The sequence below is a fragment of the Leptopilina heterotoma genome, unplaced genomic scaffold (genome assembly GCF_015476425.1).
Source record: "Leptopilina heterotoma isolate Lh14 unplaced genomic scaffold, ASM1547642v1 Lhet_171, whole genome shotgun sequence".
NCBI classification, from domain to species: Eukaryota; Metazoa; Arthropoda; class Insecta; order Hymenoptera; family Figitidae; genus Leptopilina; species Leptopilina heterotoma.
In genome coordinates, this window is record NW_025110887.1 from 203,630 (window position 1) to 211,148 (window position 7,519).

Consider the following 7,519-nt stretch of genomic DNA (forward strand, 5'->3'; position numbering starts at 1 on the left):
CTTAAGAAATTTGGAATTTTCGTTTTTTTGTCCAAGATCTTCGAATGTTAAAATTTTTACAGAAAATCTTCGGATTTCTTTGCTCCCTCCTCAAACCTTTTGAAATATCTTTTTAGAATTGATACGAAACCAGAAGAACTTTAATTGATTGAGTAAAAAATTTCCTTTCTCAAAAAATTTAAAATTTTCTCTTTTTTTGGCTAATTTCATCAAATGTCAAAATTTTTTTAGAAAATCTTTAAATTTCTTTGCTCTCTCCTGAAAACTTTTGGAAAATCCTTCTATTGTTGAAACGAATCTAGAAAAACTTTTTTTAATTAAGAAAAAAATTTCCTTTCTTAAAAAGTATAGAATTTTCTATTTTTCTGGGCTAATTTCATCGAATGTCAAAATTTTTTCAGAAAATATTTAAATTTCTTTGCTCCCTCTTGAAAACTTTTGGAAAATCTTTCTATTGTTGAAACGAATCCAGAAAAACTTTAGTTGATGCAAAAAAAAATTTCCTGTCTCTAAAAATTTTGAATTTTCTTACTTTTTTTTGGCAAAGTTCATTGAACGTCAAAATTTTTTTAGATATTCTTTGGATTTGTTTGCTCCCTCCTGAAACTTTTTGAAAAATGTTTTTCTCCTTGAATGGAAACTAGAAAAACTTTAGTGGATGGAGAAAAAAATTTCCTGTCTTTAAAAATTTGCAAATTTTCCTATTTATTTTTGTCTAAGTTTCTTCGAACGCAAAAATTTTTCCAAAAATCTTTGGATTTGTTTGATCCCTTCTTAAACCTTTTGACAATCGTTTTTCTCCTTGAATGGAAACTAGAAAAACTTTAGTGGATAGAGAAAAAAATTTCCTGTCTTTAAAAATTTTAATTTTCTACTTTTTTTGGATAATTTCATCGAATGTCAAAATTTTTTCAGAAAATCTTTAAATTTCTTTGCTCCCTCCTCGAAACTTTTTGAAAAATGTTTTTCTCCTTGAATGAAAACTAGACAAACTTAAGTTTCTTCAAACGTCAAAATTTTTTCATAAAATCTGTGAATTTATTTGCTCCCTTATCAAACCTTTTGACAAATGTTTTTCTCCTTGAAAGGAAACTGGAAAAACTTTAGTTGTACGAGAAAAAAATTTCCTGTCTTGATAAATTTGGAATTTTCGTAATTTTTTTTTAGTTAATTTTCTTGAATGTCAAGATTTTTTCAGAAAATCTTTGGATTACTTTGCTCTCTCCTGAAACCTTTAAAAACGTCTTTTTATATTTGAAAAGAAACTAGAAAATCTTTAGATGATGAAAAAAAAATTCCTGTCTTTGAAAATTTGCAATTTTTTATGTATTTTTTTTGGCTGAGTGCATTGAACGTAAAAAATTGTTCTGAAAATATCTAAATTCATTAAACATAACTTTTTACAAAATGATGAATCTGTTGTTATGAAAGCGTCAAATATTTTTTTCTTTATGCAAAAATTATTGTAATTACTTTTTTCGTTTTTGCTGTCAATTGTATAGTATCTGTACATTTTCTGTTTTATAAAATCTGAATTTATTTCAATTTTTTTAGATTTTAAATATTATAGCAATGGAAATCAAATTAAAATTAAATTTTGCTGCAGCAGTAGTAGTAACGTAATATTTAATTGATATTCAATTAATTTTAATTAGACTCTAATTTTACTAAAAAACGGAACGGACGGAAATGTTTTAATATTTCACGTGGAAAATTAAAAGAATGTTTGCATATTACAGTGTATTATATATTATTATATAAAAATATAATATACATTTTTTTTAAATTTTATATCCTGCAAATTAATTAATTAATTAATTAATTGACAATTCTTTTAATGATAGCAAGTCTTGAAGCAATTTAAAGTCAATTTCAATTGTTTCCTCGTCTCTGGTTGCCTTGAGGTTGATTCGACATCTTTTGGTGTCTCTGTCCACTTGCAGAAAGCTAAAAAAAATTGTTTTATTAGAAAAATTTTGATTATTATTTTATTAATTTACTTAATTGTGTTCTATAATTTAATGAAAAGTTAATTTCCACACGCAAATCATTTTATGAACGTTAATTACTAATTGGAAATTTTCATTTTAATTAAAAATAATTATTTATAACAATGACAATTTAAATTTTTTTATTTTAGAACAATAAAAAAAGCATTATTAACAAGAAAAATAAATGTAATGATGTAAAAATAATAAAAATTCAAATAGTGTAAATAATAATAATAATAATAATAATAATAATAATAAATAATATTTGTAAAATATATGAATGTATAAAACGTTAAAATAAAAATGTACAATTAATACAATTATTTATTTACCACCATAAATAAAAAGAAAAATAATAAATAAATAAATAAATAAATAATAAAAAAAGACAAATAAAAAGATATGCTTTGTACATTTTTTAATGAATTATCCCAGTAAGAAACGAAAAATTGAAAAGGATTGAAATAATTCAAACTCTGTATGGTGTAGTAGAAATTATCCAATACTTTTGAATGCCATTTCTGTCCAATACTTTTCTATACCATGATAGGACCACGTTTCGTCTAAAAATGAATGCTATTCAATTCTTTTTGTAATTTTTAACAAAGACAAAATTTTTTTCTGAATGCTTTTCAATCCCATCCGAAATTATTACAGCCTGTCATTATATCACTTTTCAATTTTTCATTGGAACCGCGTTTCTGCATGCATTCAAGCAATCTTCTGGATTTTTGTAATTTATAAGATACATACAGTGGAAGATTTTGTAAAAAGTGTTTGTGTTCAAAGAAAAACTTGCTGAAAAACTTATTGTTTACCAATTTAACGTCATTTAAACGAGTCAGGGACGTTATTCTGTTAGACAATAAATCATAACCTAAAAATTTCAGAGACCTTTAAACACTTTTAACCCTCTTAACTGATAATTTAATAATTATTCTTTTTTAAAATAGCAAATAATTCATGAGTTCAGTTATTTGAAAGTAATTGAACATTCTATATGTCAACAATATTAGTATTATATTATTATACTACTGTCGCAAAATTCAGAAGCATAGGGTAGAAATGGTATTCAAAAGGATAGAATTTTTTTAATGCTTCTTAATCTTTGCTTTCTTACTGGGTATTCAAGAGGATTGATATCGTTACTATTTATATTGCTCTCACTGGATAGAAAAGTATTGGACAGAAATGGCATTCAAAAGAATAGAATCTTTTTAATACTTTTCAATGTTTCGTTTCTTACTGGGATTTTTCCCTTGCTTAAAAAATGTTATGCGATTTAACTTTTGTACCCTTTCAATTGAATATTAATTTTTTTATTGATTCATTTTACAATTAATTTTTAATTATAATTATTATTAAATATAAATTATTAGTAAACAAAAATAATTATAGAAAATAAAATTGAAACTAACCTCAAAATTGGTATCCATTATTATTCTCATTTTTTTCATTAGAGAACTTTTGACACTTATCCATATAATTAACTAACACAGGCAATAACTTTGTCACGTCTAATTAATTAATTAATTAATTCTAATTAATTAATTATTAATTAATTACTTTTTTAATTAACACTCAACACATATTATTCTCTGCATTCTCCAAAGTCCAAATATTTACGAATCTACGCCTATGTCAATTTCACAAATACACAAACTGTTACGAGCACAAATGTAAATTACTCGCGCAAACGCGATTACTGCTCGGTGATTCGTTGAGTTCAGAATTTGGTTAAATCCTTGACAGGAACCGGGAAATTTCAAATAAGGTAGTCCAAGTTGGGTGGGGGAAATGCAATATGGCTGACATCAGCTGATTTACCGGAGGACAAACAATGCATTGAATTCAATGGGACAAATCAGTTTTTTAACCATTACTTTTTAAATATTCATTTTTGAACCATAGTGTAATGGAAAATTATTCTTTATTTATCGAAATCTATTTTTTAAAACAATAAAATTAAATTTTTTGGTTTTATTGTTTTAAAAAATAGATTTCGATAAATAAAGAATAATTTTCCATTACACTATAGTTCAAAAATGAATATTTAAAAAGTTATGGTTAAAAAACTGATTTGTCCCATTGAATTCAATGCATTGTTTGTCCTCCGGTAAATCAGCTGATGTCAGCCATATTGCATTTCCCCCACCCAACTTGGACTACCTTATAATAAACGTGAATATTCCGTTAAAACGGAGGGAAAAATCTCACAAGTAGAATAAATCATTCAATAATTAATAACATTAATTATTGAAGGAAATCAGTCTTCTTGAGAGTAAACCCAAATATTTATTTACTAAAAGTTCAAGAATACAAGTTATGACTAAGGAAGCTTAGAAGCAACCTTTCTAGTCAATAGTCAACTTAAATCTAATCTGTAGTTACAGTCCAGCGGACTTGTTCTCCGCTGTTAGTCCATGTTGGAGGAAATGCGCATGTTCTAAATGACGCGCATCCCCCACTATACAGTAGTATAGTATAGTATAGTAGTATCCCCACTATATAGTAGATACATTTATGCACTTTACTAATACTAATACTGACTCATACGTCATACTTGTCGATGTTGATACATACACATTCATCATAACATTATGATTCCAATAATTATCACATGATAATTATTTCAATATATATATACACATGCATACATTCTAATAATAATATTTATATTTATAATAATTATATTTACACCTGTACATGACACATACGTGTTACAAATATAGTAAATATTATATAGAATTATACATAGTTGATGGTCATGATAGTTATAACAAATTAATTGTTTAACTATAAAGCTTGAATGTAGTTTATTTACAAGTCTTAATTCATTATCAATTATATTATAATAATTGATTAGATGTTAGATTGATAGAAATAATGTAATATGCAAATTACAATTATTTATAAAAGTAGTGGAATAATTAACATTTCTAAAAAGTATTGAAAACTGGGTTTTTCCAGTACGTGATTTTATCCTGAGAAAAAGGATAAAATGTACGTTGGTCAACCGATGTGTTTTATGGTTTTACCTCCAAAGAGGGTCTACTTGAGAATTGAAAGACAGTTTTTTATGACATCTTTGGGGTTATCTCTCTTAGTTTATGGTTGACAATTGTGTTTGAGTTTTAAGGGTATATTGTCTTCAGAGTGACAATACACAAACTCATATTGCTGGAAATGTGTTTAAACCTTACTATTTTTTGTAGCGATATTTTCAAAGACATACTGTGTCTGCGAAACATATGTATTTCATCTTTTGTTATATTTCGGCTATTGATAGAGAGATATTTGAAGAATACAATATTTTAGGAACATATTTACTAAATCGAACGCAGAAAGTTCTTCTCAATCTATGGACAGGATATTATTTTAAATATAAAATTAATATTATATTTTCCCGCGACTTTTAATCGCATTTCGATTAATATCGAATCACGATTCGAGCGAGATAATAGTCGCTCGTTACAAAACTGAAACAATATCGGCATCTCGCGAACTTCTCAGAACTAAAATTTTATCATTTTTACAGATTTCTCTAACATCATCGAAAACAGCACTCACTATAGCATATTGGGTCAAACGCCGCTTGGGGAAATTCGCACTTGGGGAATTTTGATAGTTACCGATGAATTTCTAAATGATTCGAAACTCCGCCACCAGATGACAATACTATATATTTCTTATTAGTTCAAACTGTTTATATTATTAATATATGTTTAGTGTACTGACATAAGTATAACTAATGCCAATTATATTGCAACTATAACAACTGTAATTGATACACAGGTATGTAGAGATATTTAAGGCCAACGCACAACTGCTTCGCGAACGTCGTTCGCGAATGTAAAGCATGAGTTAGAAAAGGACACAAATATATCTCTGTCCTTTTTTGACCCAAGCATTGCGTTCGCGAACGACATTCGCGAAGTAGTTGTGCTTAGGCCTTTAGGTTTTATAAAATCTTCAAATTCCAATTTTTGCAACACTGTAAAAAAATCTGGTGTAAATTTACTATGTCCGACGTTGGAAAGTTTGGTCACTATGTCCGACGTGGTATTTTTACACGCCGACTGTAATCTACATAACCTGCAAATATTTTTTGAAATAATATTTTCAGTCGTAACTTTTTGTATTTATGAAATATTGCCCAAAACTTTTTGTAATATTATTATTTACTTATAAATTAGCATATTATACTTTCTATAAATGTACATTATATACACTTTTTTAGAGTTATTTACACTGTAAAAAAATCTGGTGTAAAATAACACGAAACTTGTAATTTCACACATCAAAATTATAGGTTGTACGTAGTAAATTTATTTCGTTCCAAAAGTAGTTTTACTATTTTTAATAATTTTACATTATACGACTATGTAATTTAATAGTTTTGTGTAAATTTACTACGTCCGACGTAGGAAAATTTGATCACTATGTCCGACGTGGTATTTTTACATTGCGTGTATTTCTACACTTTGACGTAATATTACGTCGCACGATCTGTACAATTACATGGCGAATGTAATTTTCTTATTCCTTTAAGATTTTCAAAAAATTTTCAAGTTTTTATAAATAACTCTAAAAAAGTGTATATAATGTACATTTATAGAAAGTATATGCTAATTTATAAGTAAATAATAATATAACAAAAAGTTTTGGGCTATATTTCATAAATACAAAAAGTTACGACTGAAAATATTATTTCAAAAAATATTTGCAGGTTATGTAGATTACAGTCGGCGTGTAAAAATACCACGTCGGACATAGTGACCAAACTTTCCAACGTCGGACATAGTAAATTTACAGCAGATTTTTTTACAGTGTATAAAAACTTGAAAATTTTTTGAAAATTTTAAAGGAATAAGAAAATTACATTCGCCATGTAATTGTACAGATCGTGCGACGTAATATTACGTCAAAGTGTAGAAATACACGCAATGTAAAAATACCACGTCGGACATAGTGATCAAATTTTCCTACGTCGGACGTAGTAAATTTACACAAAACTATTAAATTACATAGTCGTATAATGTAAAATTATTAAAAATAGTAAAACTACTTTTGGAACGAAATAAATTTACTACGTACAACCTATAATTTTGATGTGTGAAATTACAAGTTTCGTGTTATTTTACACCAGATTTTTTTACAAGTATTACTACATTATAAAATTTGCAATTATATTTAATAAATTTTCACAAATATAATCTAAGATAGTATTACTTTAATGATTAACAATATCAGGCAATGTAGTTACTGTTAAATTAATTAATAATAGAATAATACTGTAAAATATAAAATTTGACTTGAAAATTTACTGTCTAGACAAGAATATTAAAAAGTTACTAATGCGATATAATAAAAAATTACATTCTTTAAATAATTAGTATCAGATAGCTACAAATATTTTTTATCATCATGTGGAATTACCATAATAAGTTGATAAAAAGGATAAGTTAATAAGAAGTGTTGTTGATAGATGGCGTTACTATGCAAATTTTAAATAATAACAGTTCTAT

At 26.3% G+C, this 7,519-nt stretch overlaps 1 long non-coding RNA gene across 2 annotated transcripts; it reads right to left on the reverse strand.

The window, feature by feature from the left end:
* Nucleotides 1-1,733: 1,733 nt before the first annotated feature.
* On the reverse strand, nucleotides 1,734-4,509 carry LOC122499677. 2 transcript variants are annotated; one of them, XR_006301360.1, is made up of 3 exons: nucleotides 4,295-4,509; nucleotides 3,410-3,735; nucleotides 1,734-1,947 (listed from the first exon to the last, which is right to left on the reverse strand). It is a non-coding gene; the product is annotated as an uncharacterized LOC122499677 (long non-coding RNA). The 2 variants fall into 2 exon arrangements; XR_006301361.1 differs by having other exon boundaries at nucleotides 4,312-4,326.
* Nucleotides 4,510-7,519: the final 3,010 nt, after the last annotated feature.